A 19,616-nucleotide genomic window follows, 5' to 3' on the forward strand; every position below is an offset into this window, starting at 1 on the left:
AATACCAGAAAAAAAGAAAACAATATAATTGGTGAAATACATTATGAACATCCATACAGTGGCACACTTTCCAACCATTAACAAACAGTGTTCTCACACTTCTCCACCACCACCAGAATGGAGAAAACAAGCAAACTCATTCTGCTCAGAATATAAATGAAGGCGACCTTTCTAGAAGGCATGTGCAATTTACATTAAAGCTTTTCAACCTACATAGAAGAGTATATCCAAAGGAAATAACCTGTACTGAACAAAGATGAATCTATAAGAATGTTCATCAAAGCATATTTTATAATAGAAAAGCACTGAAGTAAACCAAACTCCAAATAAAAGAGTAGTTAGGTACATGCACGCAATGAAGTCTTATGCAGCCATTACAAAAACTGAAGAAAAATTAAGGAAGAGGTTTCCCTCCTGGCTTTTGGCTTCCATGAGCTCACACTATTCTAGTTTTTCCCTACAGAATTATACATCCCTTTCTGGATCCTCCTCCAAACGTATAATTCTGTAGGGCTCCTGTCATGTTGCTTCAAAGTCTCTAAGGAGATAACCATGTGCATTGCTATCACTTTACATACCTTCCATAAGCTGGCCACTCCCAAGTATATCTCTGTGGCACAGACTTGTCCTCTTGGACTACTCAAAAGCATCTCAAATTTGTCTGAAAGTAAACTCTTGACAGTCCTAAAACTTGTTTTCCACTGTGCCTCTTCATCCATTTAAATAGCACACGATCCACCCACTCGTTCAAGCCTAAAATGTGAGAGTCAACCTTTGTTCTATACCCAGAGTATATCTAGGCTGTCTGCAAATTAATTAAAAAGATAAAAGCCTGATCCAGCATATAAACATATATATTAAACCTACAGTTGGCCAAAAAGGAACCCCAGGTAGCCAATAAACAAAGGAAAAGATGCACAAATTTCACTAGTTACAGGTACATGCAAATTAAACAATGAAATATCATTTTATTTTAGAAATATCATTTTAAACTATCGTATTTGCAAAGTTAAATAGCTACTTAGTGATGCGAAGTAAAGTCAAAAGGTGCAGCCACCATTCGGTAACGAACCCCTCCCTGTGTTCCCTTTGGACAACCCTAGATATACCCACGTATACGTTTACAAGGGGATTTCTGGCAACACTCTAGTAACAAATGTGGAAATGGCCTAATATCCATCAATAGGGAAATAAATAAATGTATTATATATACAAGCAAATATTATAGAACAGTTAGAATGAATCAACTAGATTCACACGTCTAATCAGGGACTTTGAAAACAACAGTTGCAATAAGTGGAATTTTAACTATTTGAGAAAATGTGTACATCCTGCTGTGTATCTGCTAAATAAGTTAGAATGCTAACTATACAAATAGCAAATAGTTATCACTTTTAAGTGTAGAGAATCAGCAGTTGCAGAAGGCTCTACAACAATAATAGCTAATGTTTACTAAGCACTGAGTGAGCCCCACTCCCACACTCTGTTGTAAGTACTTTTACAGGTAGTAACTCCTTCAATCTTCCCAGTAAATTTACAGCTTTTCCTTCAGAGTGAAGCAGAGATGAAAATGTCCTCGTGGCAAGGGCAAGGGCTCTCAAAGTGAAGAGTTGGCATCCCAGGGTAGGACTTCTTTTTGGCAGTGTAGGTGTGTGTGTGTGCACATCTGTGTATCTGTGTCTGTGTGTGCACAAATGCCTACCCCGTCCCTCCTCTCCCTCCCCCATCAACAAGTTCCCTAACATGAGTCCTACACAGCAATATTCACATGGACTTCAAAGTCAGCTCTCTCAATTAGGGGGAAGAGATAAGTAACGTCAGAGGATGCCCTCATTAACTACCTTTGTTAATCATCATGTTACATGAGTACTTGATTATGGCTACCCAACAGAAGGAAAATGCTATAAACCTTAGTGGATAAAATTAATGGGATATCCATACATGTTTGGAAGAAATGAAATTGGAAGAGGAAAAATTTTATCAATTTAATGGGGAGTTAAAAGATATTGTCTCACCTGAAACCTAAATAATTTTATTAACCAATGTCACCCCAGCAAATTGTTTTTTAATTTTTTAAATAAAAGATACTATCTCAACTGGATGAGTCAATAAACAAAAGTTTAAGAATATTTTACAAGATAACTAGTAAAATAGTTTAGTATGTCGTGTAGAACCGAGGTTGTATACATTTTACCACCTTCCCTGAGTATGTGCTTATCTGATGGGAAGGGAACAGCACAGGTGTGGCACAGGGACTCCGTCTTCTCCAGTTTGTCTCTGATTCCTTTATTTCGATTCGAGCTCTAGCCACCCTGTAGGTAATTACCAGCGAGGGAAGAGTTTGGGAAATGGTGCCACACGGTGGCTGCTGCCTGGTCCTCACACCCCTAAGCTTCCTCTGCACTAAGGTGGGTATGTATGATCATGAGCATATGGAGAATTAATGGTATGAGACTCCAAAGATTAGTTTAAAAGGCACTGTGGCTTCCATCTTACTCTTGTGAGCAGCCTCACAACAAGGCCCATGTGACAAGAGGCTGGGTCCTGCCAACAACAGAACCCTAAGGTGAGCACAGCCCAGGACACCTTGTTCCCTGTAAGCTCAAGACAGAGCCAGAAAACACCAAGTGACACCGCCCTCAGATTCCGGACCCTCAGCAACTGTATTAGAAAGTAAACGTTTGTTTGGGGTAATTTGTTACACAGCAGTAACTAAATACATATGCTAACCTAGATTTCAGCACTTTAACAGGGTAGGGAATGGCCTAAGACAAGGCCCTGCGGAAAGAACATCTGTCAATCTGACTGCCTACCAAGTAACAGTTGTGATGTCATCAGGATTGGAACCCTCATTACCGGGATCCAACCAACCACACCTGAAGGTTAGTCCCAGGTGAGCATGTCTATTTCTGCTTTCCTCTTTTCCAAATATGGTGAATAACTAAGGGTCTCAACCCTAAATTGGTTTTTTTTTTCACATTGTTTCTTGATACTCCTTAGGTCAGCTGACACATTTTACATGGCTATTTCATGGGGTTCCTGCCAGTTAAGAGTAGATGACTCCCATTTCAATGCCTGAATTTATATTGTTTTCAGTTCTGGGGCCTCAACCCCAGAGTAATGTGCAAGAGATGTTAGAAACTTTTTGGTTTAACGATTTTTATACAGAGCTACAATATTGTACAATGATCTTAGCAAATAATTAATATTGATAAAAATGAGTAACTTGATAAGTCATAGTTACTATTTTCTAAAGGTAAGCTATAAAATATTTCAACTAAAATATCAGGATGCATATTTGAAAGAGTAATTAATATTACTGATGCCTTTGAATTTCCATCCAATTTGGGTTTGTAATGTAGACCTAGAGCAGTTTTAGGGTAACAATGATTTTTTTTAAGCTCCCCAAGACTAAACGATGAAATACTTCACTGTTTAAAATTACTTTTTATGTTCACATTCTCACAGCCCTCAAATCTTCTTTACCCCTTAATGCTGGATTTTATTTCTCAAATTATTCAAATGCTATTTATATCAGAGTGAGTGCTCAAAGAATAAAATGTAATATTTTTGTCAACTTTTATAATTTTTTAATTATATCAAGTATATACAGTTTATTAAAGAATATATGTAATTTTTCTGGCACATACACACACAATAACTTCACGAATGAGGACAGAGTTCTGTTTGACCAAAACTGCCACAGTCCCTGTGTCCCACCATCCCTCCCCTATTTATGATGGTCACTTCAGTGTATATTATTCCTGTTCTTTTTCTTTTCATTTGGACAAGTTAGTACCACAATACAACAGTATTGTTTTGCGGGGGTTGGTTTTAAAAGAATAAATACATATTGTTCTGGAACTTTCATTTTGTTCTCCACTCCAAAATACATGCTGGAGAACTTCCCATGTTGGTATAATAATAGTATTGCATAAATGGATATTCCAGTTAATTTAGCCATTTTCCCAGCTTAAGGGGAATCAGGTGTCTGCAGTATATTTGTCAAAACTACAAACAACTAGACAGAATACACTTGTATCAAGTTTCATGTTTACCGTGAATCCTACCACTACCAGCTGTGATTTTAAACGAAAAATATTTCACCAGCGGCTCAGTTCTTCATTTGTGAAGATTCCATTACCAGCGAGCCTTACAAGGCTGCAGTGAAGATAAACGAACTGGCATATCCACGGCGGGCTCTTTGTAACTGTTACCCAACACCATTACTTTCTCCGGTTCGCTCCGACCGTTTGGTTTAGGCCCCGGGGAGCCGTGATTCCAGCCGCCGTGCGCTCGGCGTCATCTTCCGAACCCGAGTAACTCAGAGGCTGGTGGGAGTGTCTCCCTCTAACATCCCTTATTCTCCCGCTTTAAGGCGGGGCTTCCTGACGGTCGTGGCTTTTATTCTCAACGGCTAACGTAGGTGAGCCGGACACACACTCTCCAACGCCCCGCTCCTGGTCCGCACGTCGTTCCCTCGGCCCAGATACCCGTCCCGGCTCCTCGCCATCATGCCTGAGGTCCGAGCCCTCGGCCGGGAAGTCGAAGGCAAGCGGTGCAGGCAGAGCCCCGCCTGGTCGCCCTCCGCCTCGCCCTCCCGGGCCCCGGAGCCGTCCCCCGGGATCGCTCACCGCGCTCGGATCGCAGCCTAACGCGCCCGCCAGCCCAGCGCCGCCTCACTTAGCTCCCGCAGAGATCGCCCCCAAACCCGGAAGTAGCGCCTCCGAAAGCGGAAGTCCCGCCCCGGCCCCCGGCGCGCGGCTCTAGGGGGCGGAGCCTGCGTGGAGGGAAGCAGGACTGCCCTGGCAAGGACGCGCACCCGGCGCAGGCGCCCTGGGGGGCCCATCGTCGGCCGGCGCTCGGGCGGCTGGGGGCTAGATCGGGGGCGAGCTTCGCCCTGGTCGACCTCTGGGCTGTCCTCCAGAAGGCCGAAGGTCCCAGCTGACCTTTACGTCCGGTCTCGGTCTTTCTCCCCTCCCCAGAAGTAAGCAGTTTAACTGTTGAGGGTCCTCCTGATTTCTATATTAACGCACAAATATATGGGTACGCAAGTTGCGGATCAAGATGTAAAGTAGCATTCGGGTAGGCAGTAAAACAGCTCCCAGTCACATGTGTTTTCTGCGGGACGCTTGTGGGCATACATAAATATGTCCATATATATATACATGTACATATATACCTATAAATATATTCACATACACACAAATATATGCATATAGTAATATATCATGTATACATACAATTCTGCACAAACCCAATACATATATTTATATCTATACATACACTTTATGTATTTACATATAAGCATTCCCACGAAAGATACATATTATCTGGGGTTTCTGTCTTTATTGTCTTGCTGTGTGCTATTTGACACTGTTCAGCAACTAGCTTTTTCTGCTGGCCCTCCGAGAGCTATCCACCTTAAAGTGGGAGCACTCCTCTTCGTTTTCTTTCATTTTGCTTCATGGTGCCTCTCAATCTCCTTCCTCAGAGCTGTTGGAAGAGAGGGTAGGAACCAGCAGGAAATATTTTTAGATTTCTGGCAAGGGTGGGTTTGTATTTATGGGTAACATGAGTACTTTTAAGCTCCTGCCTCATTATCCTAACTGTAAAATGAAATTGTTAACGATAGGGCTCTCCCAAGCCGGTTGTAGGTTGCCAGTGAATTAAAGTAGGTAAGTCATATAGAAGAGGTACTTGGTCCATTGAATCTTTCAGTACCTCTTGGTCCTTGTTAGTATTTTGCCAGAATGAGTTCTTCTGAAAGTAATTTTGTATCTTCCTCACGCATCCGGATGAGTTTTACAATATGCCTCCTCGTTGGTTCTCCCCTCTGCTCCTGTCCTTGAAACCTGCGGTGTCCTAGGAATGCCAAGGTTGGAGGTGGTATGGTCAAGTTGGTGCGACCACAGGAGCAAACAGGAAGGAGATTTGGAAGGAAGAAGTTTATTATATTCAGAGGTCCCAAAGAAAAGGGGTCACCAATGCCATGCAGGACCACAGGGGGAGCACCAGGATTTGGTCAGGCGGCCAAGGACAGGAGTGAGAAGGAAGCTTGAGCCAGAGTCTATACTGGGGTTTCCACGGGAAAGGCAAGGCATGGTAGCATAAGCAATTTAGGACTGGCTTGTTGGGCTAATTCCAGTAGGCTTGGTGCTTTAGGGGTTGTCTCTAGCTGCCCGGTACCTGGCTCAGGCATGCTTTAGGGCAGAGTTGCATAAGGAGGTGGCTGGGTCTGTAGACGTGGTGTTGGTTGGTTTAGCCGGCAAACTTCACAAAATACAGAAAATTAGAAAAACCATTCATAAATGCAGATCTGGTTCCTTCTGCCCAGAACACTCCCCACCCCTAGCCCCGCCCCGCCCCCCCCCCACTTCACCTGACTTCCTGTTACTTCTCCCTCTGGCCTGTAATGAAATGTGACTTGTCGCATTTATGCATAACATACTCCCTCCCTGCGTTGGTTTGCTGCGACAAAGTACTACAGAGCTGGTGGCTTCAACGACACAGTTTTGGAGGCTGGAAGTCCAAGGTCAACCAAGGTGTCAGCAGGGTTGTTTCCTCCTGGGCTGCTCGGGAGGATCTGTTCCAGGCCTCTCTCCTGGCTTCCGGTGTCTACCTCTGGTGTCCCGTGACTTGGAGAAGCCTCACCCCAATCTCTGCCTTCGTTTTCACATGGCATCTTCTGTGCGTGTCTGTGTCCAGACTCCTCCCTTTTGTAAGAACACCTGTCGTTGCGTTAAGGCTCATTTTAAGGACCTCATTTGAACTTGATTACCCCCATGAAGGCCCTGTCTCCAAATAAGATCGCATTCTCTGGTAGTGGGATTAGGATGCCAACATATCTTTTGAGGGGACACAGTTCAATCAGGACACTCCCCTCACAGTTTTCCCTTCACCCCACTCTGTTAGTGCCTCCACTGCGCAATTCATGGCACTTGTGTCCACCCCCATAGCCTTTAGCACACTTTGTCTTCCCTTTCCTTTCTCCATATCATCTCCCCACAGAAACATAGCGGAAATCCCATGAGTACAAGCGCTGTTGATAAGTCCCTTGCTCGTCATTTCTTTTTCTGTATCACACGCACTCACTTATGCTCAGAGGACACGCAGTGGAAAATTGATGAATGAATGAGTGAACTGTGTGTGGGGAAGATGGCCAGTGTACGTAGCTGCTCTCCTAACTTAATGTGTTTATTGCCTAGAGAGCATTTACAACATGCGTGCTAATTTCCAGAAGGAATTATCTTGGGGTTCATTACATTACTCAATTAAAAGGCATTATGTATGTACCCTATAAGCAATTTATTATGTTCTAGAAAGAGTCCCTTTGGAATCAATTTCATCACGGTTGCGATCTAATTTGGGGACACGTGATGCCTATTCAATATTGAACTATAGTTCCTCATTTGGCAAGTTTCCCTTGGTTATGTTTGATCATGTTTTTCGTTTAAGTTTTACAAGTTATTTCAGTTTATTATTTATTATTTACTACTTTGTTTTAGTCACTAATTATATCATTTTCTCAATTGTTATTATTAATACATGGAGATCAGCTGACTTCACATACATGTCTTTTTAAATCAATCAACCTTGTATACTCTAATAGGGTTTCTATTGATTATATTGATTCTCTCCCTCACCTTATTTTTATTCTTATTTACATTGGTCCAAAAAGACAAGAACCATGTTTAATTATTATGGTGATACCACACTTTATAGTTTTGTTCCTGAATAGAAATTATTTTAAGTTTAAGATATTATATCTTTCTTTTATAAAATTTTTCTTTTTATTTTTTAAGTATATTTTCTTGATTATGTTGTTACAATAGTTCCTATATCTTTCTTTGTATGATTAGTCAGCCAGCTAAATGTTTACTTTCTTAGTTAACGTGTTTCACAACGATGTCTCATTCTTCCTTTGAAACCTTATGCAATTACACATCACTGCCCTTTTCCTGGCTTTTGCCTCCTGACTTCTGTGTCATTCATGTTCGGGAAGGCTCTAGTTCCCAACTCCACTGTTATCAGTCTCAATTTCAACATCTGTATGGATGACAAAGCAACACAAAGTCACTTTGATACATAGTTTCCACCTTTTTTTTTTAAAGAAAGGAGTGAAAATGATGAATTAGAATAACCAAGAGACTAGCCATGAGTGCTCTTCGAACTCTCTGGAAACCCCCAACGACCCTAATTCTCATGTTTCCCATGTAATATGTCAGCACCATTTATATATTACCCCAAGCAAAAATGATAGAGTACAGACCTCCAGGGATGATCTCTTCAGAGAAACACTGAAAATCCTGCTTGAAGATAGTCCAAGGTTTACAGAAACTAAGCAAATACTTAACCATGAGAAAGGTCACTGAAGCAGTCTGGGAGAGGGTCCTGGCACTTAAACTTTTCCTATCTCGTGTCCCAGCACAGCAGCGGTCCAGCATTCCCATCGTGAGCACCTAGGCCGGGAGGAGAGCAGACCTTGATCTGGAGGAATTCTCCTGCTCTGTTGTGACTTGCCAGCACTCAGTCCACTGAGCCACACCAGCCAGGGCTCCTTAGTATTTTTTTAACTCTTGTAAGATTTTATATATTTTTTTTCTAATTAGATATTGCTGGTATGTAGCTTTCAATTGACATTTAAAAAAAAAGATTTTATTGATTTATTTTTAGAGAGGGGGGAGGGAAGGAGAAAGAGAGAGAGAGAAACATCAATGTGTGAGATACACGTGGACTGGTTACCTCTCGCACGCCTGCAACTGGGGACCCGGCCCACAACCCAGGCAGGTGCCCTGGCCTGGAGCTGCGCACCAGCGACCTTTCAGTTCCCAGGCCGGCGCTCAGACCATTGAGCCCCACCAGCCAGGGCTCAACTGACATTTTTATTGTGGTAAAATATATATGAGCTTGATCCTTTTAACCATTTTCAAGTGCACAGGTCACTGGCATTAGGTAAATTCACATTCAGTTGACTTTTTAAAATATTTATCTTTTAATCAGTCTCTTTCCTGAAAACTCTTAAATGGGTCTCGTGTATTTTCTTTTTTCAAATAGCTGTATAATATGCAAATCAAAACAAATCTGTCTCCATTCTGATAGAAATATCTTGTTTTTATAGTGGTGGTGGGGCAAATTTCCAGGATCATGTTTAATTATTATTTAAGGTAGTGTACATTATTGTTCATGAACTGGACAAGTATGGGTTTCTGTTATTTAAATTTGGCAGTGACAGTTTTCTGTATAGGCTCACACAGCCAGATAGGTCTGTACATCTCGGAGTTACTCCTTTGAAAACACAAGTCTGCTGAGCCAAACTCCGTGCTGACCCTGCTCCATGTTATCTGCTGTATTATCAGGCTTCACTTTTGCACATTCTAAGGGGAACAGATCTCTAAGAATGGGACAGACTTTATTTGCTTCTCAATGGCCTTTGCTCCTAAAATCCTGGCATCCTTTTTTCTATTCCTTATTTACCTGGAAAAAAAAATTCCATTTAATCCTCAAGGACCCATTTCAAGTGTCACCTCCTGAATGGCATGTACTTGAGAGTTAAACCCAAACACCGCCTCATAAGTTTTACCTTCCTTATTTGGAACATTGTAACTGTATTCCAAACAAAATGGTTTCTAGAAACCAGGCACAGTATCTCTTTTGAGGTTCTAAATTAATATTTTGGCAATACATGAAGAAGTGACTTGGGACCTGTCACCTAAAAATAAACTAGGTCTAAGATTTGGTGGGCCATGGTCTCAGGGCTTTGTCATAGGGGACAGTGGTCCTCAGATAATTGAACATATCCTTCCTTGAAAACTTTTGGGCTTTAATGTTTTATGTTGTGTTGGTGGCAAGGGGTGTCCATTATCCATAAAGACAGAGTTGGCTTTGATAAATTACACAAGTATTATGTTTCATGAGAATCCAAAGAACCAACTAATAAAGAAAAGCTGGAGCTGGAATTTATACCTAGTCTGTCTGTCTCCAAACAGCGTGCTATGTAATGCCTGCGTCTCAGCTGAAGCTGCAGGGACAGGTCTACTCATGGTGTCATCTGAGCGCTCTTAATTGTGAAAGCTAGGTACCCCTTTTCTTCTTTACCCTTTCTTCATCTTTGTGTGTGTGCCTGGCAAAATATTCTAAGGGTTTCTGTTTACCCAGAGGAGCTCAGAACAAAGACAGACTGCAATACTCCAAGCACTGTTCCATTCAGTTACGGGTGCCCCTCTGCCATGCCGACCCTGCTGCCCACGACCTCAATCATGCCCACCTTGCTTCTGACGAGGAAGTGCTGACACCCAGCTTCTGTCCCGCCAGCATCCCATCTCCCACCCCTTGTTACTAGGGAGCACAGCTCTGTAACAGCACCCGCTATGGTCAGCCCTGGCCAACAGATGACAGCCACCACTGAGTTTCTCAACAAATCTGGTAGGTGCCCCTGCCCACCATGGCCTTGGTAGGCAGAGCGTCTCCCAGGCCTTCTGAAGGCACATAGTCAGCTGGTAGTATCCAGTCCAGCATGCGCACCTCCCTGAGCCGATCGGTCCCTCCCTCCCCTCGAAGCCATGGCCTCTCAGCTTCATTTAATGAGGCTCATTCCTTTCACCGAGTACCATCCATACGGGGTGTAGAAGCAGCCCACTCAGGGTCCTTGACAAAGTGTTAGATTGCTATTCCTGGAGAGTGTCGCCCTATCTACAAATTCTCCTTCAGTCCTCCCCCTTGATCCAGTCCCTTTGGGATCCGTTTCCAGGCTTATTTATAGTCCTGCAGCTCCTCCAACGTGCAGTTCCCTAGGCATCCCTGACACGTCTCCAGTCAGGCCGCACTGAGACCCAACCTTAGAGAGCGGCCTCGTGGCCAGGAGGACTATGGGAGCCAGTCCCGAATAATGCACTGCCTTGTAGGTGTCTGCCTTATCTGTGGCTTCTGCGTGGTCTTCCGGTTGGGGCGGGATGCGCCCCTTCAGCAGGCCCAAACACTTCAGAGGATTCTGCAGTTCTGCCATGGTTAGATTCTCATGCCCAGCCTCGGGCTCCCACCTCTTCTGTATCACGGCCTCGGTTTCAGTGTCTGATGGACCATAGATGGCTGAGGAGTCAACCATTTCTAAAGTTCTGCTCCTTTTAAAGAAGTCGGAGCCTGTCCTTGGGACTGCCTGTCCTCAGACTGCAGGTGATGGTTACAACAGGCTTCCCAGGAGGCTCTTGGGCTTGAATGCTTTGCTTCATATCGGTGACTGATTCCTCCACATCTTCAAACACCTGAGAGCTTGAATAAGCCAATGCATCCTCTTCTACCAGCTCCCACCCAGGTTCCCCCCAGGTGGGAGCCTAACACTGTCACAGTCATCAGTGCAACCCCAGTCACCCGAATCCAATACTTGGACCCTGCTTCTAGCCCACCATCTTAAGTCAGGCTACCTAGAAGCAGGGTTTGAGACCGAACTCAGGTGCACCTGATGCACTGAGGGAGCTCTCTGGGGGGAAACGGGAAGAAGGGAGAGGGCAGGGAGGGGGGTTCAGCAAGGCTGTAGCCTCAGTGGGAGAGGGGCTTCATTCTGACCCCACTGGGGCTCCGGAGTGTGACCTGCACAAGACTGGTCCCAACCTGAGGCAAAGCCTTTCTGAACGGGTGTCAGTGAGCCATTGGTGCAGGCAGTAAGGGGGTGGTGGGTGTGGTTACCCTCCCCAGGAAGCAGCTCCCCTTCAGCCCAGAACAGCTGTGAGGAGAAGGGGACAGCTGCGAGATTTTATCTGCTAACGCTCGGAGCAGCTGGGAGGGGAAAGGTTGTGTGGACCAGTCAGGGGATCTGGGTAGGGCGTTACCGTGCGCACTGCAGGCTTCCTAAGTGCCTGGAGGGCCTCGGAAAACCTAATCTGACCTTCCCGACACCTTTTGCTCTTTGCTCAAGTAATTACCTGGATTAGGAATTTGCCTTTAGCATGAAGACACTTCGGGTAAAGACAACTGGCTAAGTAATCTCTGTAGGTCACACAGCGTGTCAGAGGCAAAGTAAAATCTCCTCCAAACTGCATCCGCTTTGGACTAAGCTCTTGTCTGGAGGACAAGGAGTTTCTGGGGCAAGTTTGCTTCCCGTCCCAGCCAAAGGCCCAGCTGTGAAGGCAGGGGCTTCCTACCGTCCTTTGTAACGTCTCCATTTCTGCTGTCAGGTTACTGTGAGTTAAGTGGCACTGCAACTCTCTGGAGGAGAAGGGCCACTATGTTTGCTTTCAAGGCACCGAGGAAGGTGGAGGGGGCGTGCAGCCCCCTCCTCCACGAGCCAGTTCCGGATGGGGAACGCTAAGGGAGGGCTTTGGCTTTTTGTTTTGGAACCCTTTTCCTACCCACGTCGCTCAGGTACTGTGTGAAAGGAGTGGCTGCAGGGGCCGCTTTTCAACAGAATGTGAAACAGAAAATTCAGTGAGAAGCCCCGCTTCTCATGCGAAGCATTAGAAAGGCAGCAGTTTGAGATACCACGAAGCCCAGGTGAACATCAAGAATCTGGCTCTTCCGTTCCTCCACACTCTGTATTTAATCATCTCCAAGTCACTTGGAAAAGACAAGCAAATGAATGAGTCCATCCGTAGGGCCAGCCTGTTCTTACAGATCCCCTCATAGTGTTGCAAGGGCCGCGAGGGTGAAATTCCATCACTGTCCTTCACCAGAAGATGAGTTATGGCGTTAATTCCGCGAGTGGGCACTGATGTGTGGGGGTTTGAAGCTCACCTTTCCCCTTTTTGTCTCCTCGCAGGACTTCTGTGTTCTGCTCCCAGCACGCACCTGATCTTTGATCCCGGCAGTGATTTCTCCCCCTACTAGCGGAGCAAGTGCTACCATAAGACGCATGCGATCTGCAGGGGGAGTAGTGGCGTTCTGATGGGGGACTCAGGCAGGGCCCCACGGAGGAGGCCCAGGGTAGGCAGGGTTTCTATAAACAGGCGTAGGAATGGCGTGCCCGTGGCGGGAAGTCTGTCTTGGCCGGGACACGTGAAAGAGGAAAGGGAAGCGGCTGCAGGCGCTGCGGGGCGGGAATCACAGCTGCCCGGTGTTTCTGAATGGTCACCCCGGAGTACGAAGGTCCCACGGCGGTGGCGGCCAGCAGGCACGCGCCAGGAAGGAGACTACGGGAATGGGCGTGGCGAGAGGAGAAAGGTCGCCGCGGGGAGGAGGGTCAGGCACACAGCCCCCGGGCAGGTCGGGTGGGTGTGCCTTGCTGTTAGGGGCCAGGCACGTGAGGAGCGAGAGCGGGACTCCGGTGCACGCAGGGGAGTGCCACGTCCGTAATCGAGGCAGGGAGCCCCAGCGAGCGGAGCAGGGTCTCGGCGGAAGGGAGATGCCAGGATGAATCGCTTCGTTCTCTGCTGGACCCCGCGGTGGAGACGCCCAACAAGTAGCTGGAAGTATGGCCCTGGCGCTCGGGAACAAGCGCTGGCCCAGGTGCGCACCCCGCCCCCGAGACTTTGGTAACGCTCGGATCCGAGATGAACCCGGGGCGGCAGTGGCTCGGCCCTCTTCGGACCCGGGTGTGATTTCCACCGCTTCCTGTAACGCAGTGTGGGAAGCCTGACGGCCGGCGTGGCCGAGGGACGAGCGCCGCAGTCCTCGCGGAGAAGCGCGCGAGGGACAGTTTCCCGGACTCATGTCCGTTTTAGGGGCCCGCGCGCCCGGCGTGCACCCGCGCGGGCCAGACCGCGGCGCAGCCCCGGGTGATGGCGAGCCCGCCCTGAGACGCCGGCCGCTCCCGGGAGGGACCGCACCCGGCCTCGGCCCGGCAACCAGCGCGCTCCTCCCCCGGCGCCCCGGCGCTCCAGAGACGCGCGCGCCAGCCCGAGCCCGCGGCCCTCCGGCGACGGCCCCTCCCGCGCCCGCCTGGCCCGTTAACTGCGCGCCGCTCCTCTGGGCGGCGGCGCGTGCGGACGCGGCCCTGGCGCGCCCCCTGGCGGCCCGGCGGGGCGCTGCGGCCGCGGCGCTGACCCGGAGGCGGCGGCGGCGGCGGTGCCCGGATGGAGGCACGTCATTGTCCCCCGCCGGGCGGCTGGGCTGTGTGCGGCGGCGGCGGCGGCGGCCGAGGGGGATGGAGCGAGCGCCGAGCCGGGTCAGGTAAGCTCCCGCCTCCTTCCCGCCCGCTGCTGGCTGGCCTGGGGCCCGCGGAGCGATCCGCTCGCCTCGGCCGCAGCTGGCCCGGCCACCCCTCCGCCGGCGCGGCCCGCTGGGGGCTGGCGCGGCCCCTCGCCCGCCTCGTCCTCCGCCGCCGCGGGCCGCCCGGGACCCCGCCGCACCGGTGGCAGCGCCGCCCCCGCCGGCCGAGCCAGGCCGCTGGGGAGGGGGCGGCGGCCGCGGCTGCGAGGTGCCGGGAGAGCCGGGCTGCGCCGGGAGGCCGGACCCCTGGTTGCCATGGACACTGCCGTCCCACCCCCACCCGGTCCCAGTCCGCCCCCTCGGCCCGGGGCCGGACCGGGCCCGGCGGGCGTCTCCGGGGCGGCCTGGCCGGCACGGGGCCGCCCGGGGTGGGCGTGTGCCGGCCGCGGAGCCGCGCGTCCCCTGGCCGCCCGCCGCCCCCCGCGTGGCTGCCGCCTTTTGCCCCCGAGCGCCCCTCGGAGCCCGGGACTCGCCTCCCTGCCCCCATTCCACCCGAAAAGAGAGAAACTTTCCCACCCGGGCGCCCCTCGGCGGGCCGCCGGCCGCACCGGTCCGCCCTCGCGGGGCCGTCCACCTGGCTCCTCCGCCGGGCGCCGCGCTGAGCGGGCAGCGCGGGGAGAGGAGGGGCCGGTGGCCCGCGGCGCGTCTCCCAAAACGTGGGTCTCTCTGGGTCGCGTTCTTTATGCCCGGGCCGGGGAGAGCCCCGCGGCGGGAGGGGGTGGGAGCGGAGATCGGTGTCGGGTGTTGGAAGGGAAAGCCCGACGGGACAGAAGTTTTACAATGCCGGACTTCCACCCCGGCGCGGCGAGCGCGGGGCACACCGCTCCGCTGAATGGCTCTTTTATGCGCAGGAAGGCCCGAGGGCTGGCTCGTTCGCGGGCAAACACGTCGGCGATGCTACCGCGAGTTCGCTGAAATGACAGTAAACCTCGTGGGAAGACTCGGTGACGCCTCTTTTTCAAGATCACAGCCGTCTTTTCGGCTCTCGTCCGTTTTTGTGGCGACTCCGATTTTGTTTAAAGAGTTGTACTTTTGAAACACTTCTCCTTTGACTCTTAATTCATTCAGAGCGCACTACGGGGTAGGGCTGATCAGTTTCACTTGTTTGTTTGCATTTAAGGTCAGTTTCACTTTCTTTTCTATGTCATTGACTCACGCCTGCCCTGTTGTAAAGGTGTGAGGCTTCGGCTTTTCTCGTCTGGAAACTAAGCCACGGCGGTGTCTCCTAAAGCGGGTGCCGGAGCGTGTGTTACATTGTTTATGGAGAGGCGGAGCGCAACAGTTTCTTCCCACCCGTATTGATACTCCCTCCATGTCTGCGGCGCGCCCCGGTGTTTGAAGAGCAGGTGCTTATTAAAAAGAATCAAGAAAAATGCGTTCTGGCCTTTGGTAGAAACACTAGCGGGGAAGCGCCGTGTCGGGACCGAGCGCTGGAAGCCTCCGGAATGCAAGCGAAGGGACGCGCGAAGTCCGCCCGTCGCAGTCCTCCCCCGCCTCCAGCCTGATTAGCGCAGTCCTTGTTGGTTTGCAGACGTGCCTTTGCAACTTTTTGTAAATCCCCAGAACATGTTGAGAGCAGTTTTAACTTTCCACTGGCGTCGTTGCTTGAAAGCGCCGAGGTCTGTAACTGGTGTTGCGAGGCTTTGCTGCGCCGCGCGCCGCGGCCCCTGCACAGCGAGCGCTGCGGGCTTCGGAGAGGCTGGTCTGCCGCGGACGGGATTTCCTTTGGTGCCTCTCGGTTCTCTGGTGAGAATCCATGGGCTGAGTGTACAAACAAAGACGAATGGGCGGTTTGGTTTGGTTTCCCCAAATCATAATGTTGTAAAGTTACTGATGACTGAGTTGCATGCATTCCTTAATTTTTTTTTTTTTTTTCATGTAAGAGCCCCTTCTGCCCCTCAAAGCAAGCAGTTGAGCCAGTGAAATGGTTTTATTTGGTCATTTGTTAATGATTGTCCCAAAGGGATGTGTATCTGGGGAAAATCAAGTCTGGTTTTTTTTCTTTCAGTATTTAACGTCATTGTAAATAAGGCTAGATTAGCTTTTCCTTGTTGATGCCTTGGCTCTCCTCCTTTTCCTCTTCCTTCCCCTTCCTCCTCTTCTTTTGTTTTCTTACTGTTGTCTCCTCACTGCTTTATTTATTTATTTATTGACTCCTTGATGAGAAATTTTATTTGGGTAATACGGCTCATATTTTCTTCATGAATGAAGGTCCAGTATCTCAGCTTGACTTAAAATTTCAGTTCAGTTTTTACTTTATTAAGATCTCAATAACCTCTATGCTTCTGTTTTTAGGTAAGATTCCAAAAAGTTTCTTTAAGTTATACGATTTGGGGGGACGTAATCATACCTTAACTTAAAATTATAACAAAGTTTTGAGACTTTAAAAAAAAAACCTTCTTGGACTTCCGGCCAAGATGGAGGCCTAGACGGACACGCTCCATCTCCACAACTAAGAAGGAATACAACTACCACAAAACCAGCAATAACCAGAAGTTCCTGAAAATAAAGCTACATGGAAGTCCAACATATGAAGTTATAAACAAGTGCTCGTCTGGATGGGTAGGAGGGGTGAAGCTGGAGCAGAGGAGTCAAGCTGTGCTGGTGGCGGCTGCAGCAGCAGCAGCAACGGCGGCGGGATGGCAGTAAGCACAGACACCCGTGTTTAAGGGGAAGCAAGAGAAACCTGGGGAGCACCCCTGGCTGCAGACCAAACCCATCGGCTTGCGATTCCAATGCCAGGGAAGGCAGACCCCCAATTGCCTCGGGCTGTGAGGGCCAGAGAGCGTGGGGATGGAGGAGGAGGCTCCCAGTCTCTCAGCAGAGAGTGAACGGCAGGAATCCATCTTGGACTCCCTCCCCCGAAAAACACCACAGCATGTTGAGAAGGGTCGCCTGGTTGTGACAAGTGCATGGGGCTCCGCCCCCTATAGTGTAGGAGGTGTGACAGCCCCGCCCAGGAAGCAAAGGTGAACATAAACTGTCAGGATGGCACAGCTCGTGATAGAGATCCCGGTGACACAGCTGACCAGACAGCAAATATCTGATCTAACGGCTCAGCAGATAGGAAATCTTTCTGAGGCTCAGTTCAGAGCTTTGGTTATAAAAATGCTTACAGACCTAACAGCAGATCTTAAACAAGACAGGGAAAGAATGAAGGCTAGTCCTGCTGAAATGAACAAAAACACATACGAAACTAGTGGTGAGGGAAAGAAAACCAAGGATCAAATCAACAACTTGGAACATAGGGAAGGAACAAACAGTCAACCAGTGCAGAAAGAGGAAACGAGAAGTGAGGAAAATGAGGAGAGGCTCAGAAACCTCTGGGACAGCTATAAGCAGGCCAACGTCCGAATCATAGGGTTGCCATAAGGTGAAGAAGAACTAGAAATTGAAAAATTGTGAAAATATCATGAAGCAGAACTTCCCTAACTTGGGGAAGGATATAGACTTACAGGTCCAGGAAGCACAGAGAGTTCCAAAACAACTGGACCCAGGGAGAACCACACCAAGACACATTATAATCAAAATGTCAAAAATTAAGGATAAAGAGAGAATCTTAAAAGCAGCAAGAGAGAAGAAGAGAATTACGTACAAAGTGGTCCCAATAAGATTGTCAGCTGATTTCTCAAAAGAAACTCTGCAGGCAAGAAGGGACTGGCAAGAAATATTCAAAGGAATGAAAAGCAAAAACCTACAGCCATGATTACTCTATCCAGCGAAGCTGTCATTCAGAATAGAAGGGCAGAGAAATTGCTTCCAGGACAAAGTTAAACTGAAGGAGTTCATCGGGTCCAAACCACTGTTATATGAAATGTTAAAGGGACTTGTTTAGGAGAAAGAGAATCAAAACTATGAACATTAAAATGAAAGCTGTATCACAACAACCAACAGCAGAAGCTAGGGAACCGAAACAAAGGCACACTAAGTAGACAACGAGAGTGGGAAAAGAATTATAGGTGTGGGGAACATTTTGGGGGGAGGTCAGCAGGGAGAGGGGGAAGGGAGAAAGGGAGGGAGATGGTGCAGGAATTAAGAAGCATAGTAGGAGGGAGTGGAGTAGACAGGAAGATGTTGGGAAGAACTATACGCACAACCAATGGGCATGGACTAAGGGGGGGGACAACTGGAGGGACATGGGTCACTGGGTGGAGGGGAACAAAGGGAAAAGAAACTGGGACAACTGTACAGCATAATCAATAAAGCATAAGTAAATAAAAAACCTTCCTGTGAACAGACAGTGCATCGCACCTCTTGTTGAGGGCGCATGTACGTGCGTTTTTATCCTTTTACTGTACTAAACATTTTTTAAACAACTTTTAAAGGCTGTTTCTACTTCAGAAATTTAAAGGAGTGAATGAAATACTGTATGCAAATCCCTCAGTGGGAATGGGTGGCAAAGCAAACCCTGGTCACATCCTGTCCCCAGAATGTATCCGCTTGTTCAGTACCGGTATGGGAAGCCGTGTGAACGCGAGCCCAGGTGCCAGTGGGCACATCCATGCTGGGGGGCAGCGCGGGAGCCTGCCGCGGAGCAGGTGCGGAGCGCCCCGGAAATCAGTGCAGGGCGCTGAGGAGCCTGGGAGAGGAGGCTGTGATGGAACGGGGCCCAGGCGAAGTGAATTGTAAACTGAGTATTGGAAGCCTTAACTGGCTGGAGGTGGAAGGGTGGAGGAGAGTTAGGTAAAAAGTAACAGCAATGGGCCACGGGGGTGTTGGCAGGGGTCCCTAGGTCAGTGCCAAGGCTCGGGGTTAGGAGGAGGCTGTGCTGGGGCGGTCAGAGCGCCCCTGGAAGGTTATCTGCAGAGCAGCGGCGTAGTGCGTTTGGTTGCTGCGCGACCGTTTCGGAAACGTTCTTAACAGTGGTCTGATGGCCGGGCTGCTCTAACCAGCGGGAACCCACTGGGACTGTCAGACCTCGTGCCTGGGCCCGGGTGCTGACGAGTTCGGGTTGTAATTGGTGCACTTCATAGACCCTGTGGATTCTGTCCGATCTCTCACAGGTCCATGATGAAAATTAAATAAGTTAATGTATGTTCAGTGGTTAACACAATGCCCAGCACATAGATGTTTGATTAGTGTAGCCCTAAGGCTTTAAGACAGGACTCAAAAATTATAAGTAAGTACTTTTGGAACATGTATCTGTTCAAGTTTGATGTCAGTAGTGTCTTACGGGATTCATTTGAAAAGTCATAAATACCAAATAAATGAGTCTCATCAGAAAAAATGTGCTTCAAAGGTGAGACTTCCTATACATTAAAAAATGTAAAATATTTTCAAACAATGTCTTTTGGACTTTATGCTCAAAATTAAAGCTAGCTTTTCTCTTTGTGTAGTTGAGACTTCCCTGAGGAATTATATATGGATTGAAAATTGAGTCGCATGCATTAGTGCATTTCACGTTCTAGATTTAAGCAATAGAGAGAGAGAAATATGGGTATTTGGTAACTATGGAACTGGAAATTGAGGTACCTGAT

General features: G+C 48.5%; 1 protein-coding gene across 1 annotated transcript in view; it reads left to right on the forward strand.

Annotated features, from left to right (window-relative positions):
* The first annotated feature begins 14,030 nt into the window (after positions 1 to 14,030).
* The window catches only part of USP42 (ubiquitin specific peptidase 42), a 35,680-nt gene continuing 30,094 nt past the window's right edge, over positions 14,031 to 19,616 (forward strand). Inside the window, exon 1 of the mRNA XM_090288620.1 lies at positions 14,031 to 14,100. The gene's annotated coding sequence lies outside the window, so the exon portion shown is untranslated. The remainder of the gene's footprint in view (positions 14,101 to 19,616) is intronic.

Source organism: Furipterus horrens, unplaced genomic scaffold (assembly GCF_987537825.1).
Source record: "Furipterus horrens unplaced genomic scaffold, mFurHor1.1.pri manual_scaffold_10, whole genome shotgun sequence".
Taxonomy (NCBI): Eukaryota; Metazoa; Chordata; class Mammalia; order Chiroptera; family Furipteridae; genus Furipterus; species Furipterus horrens.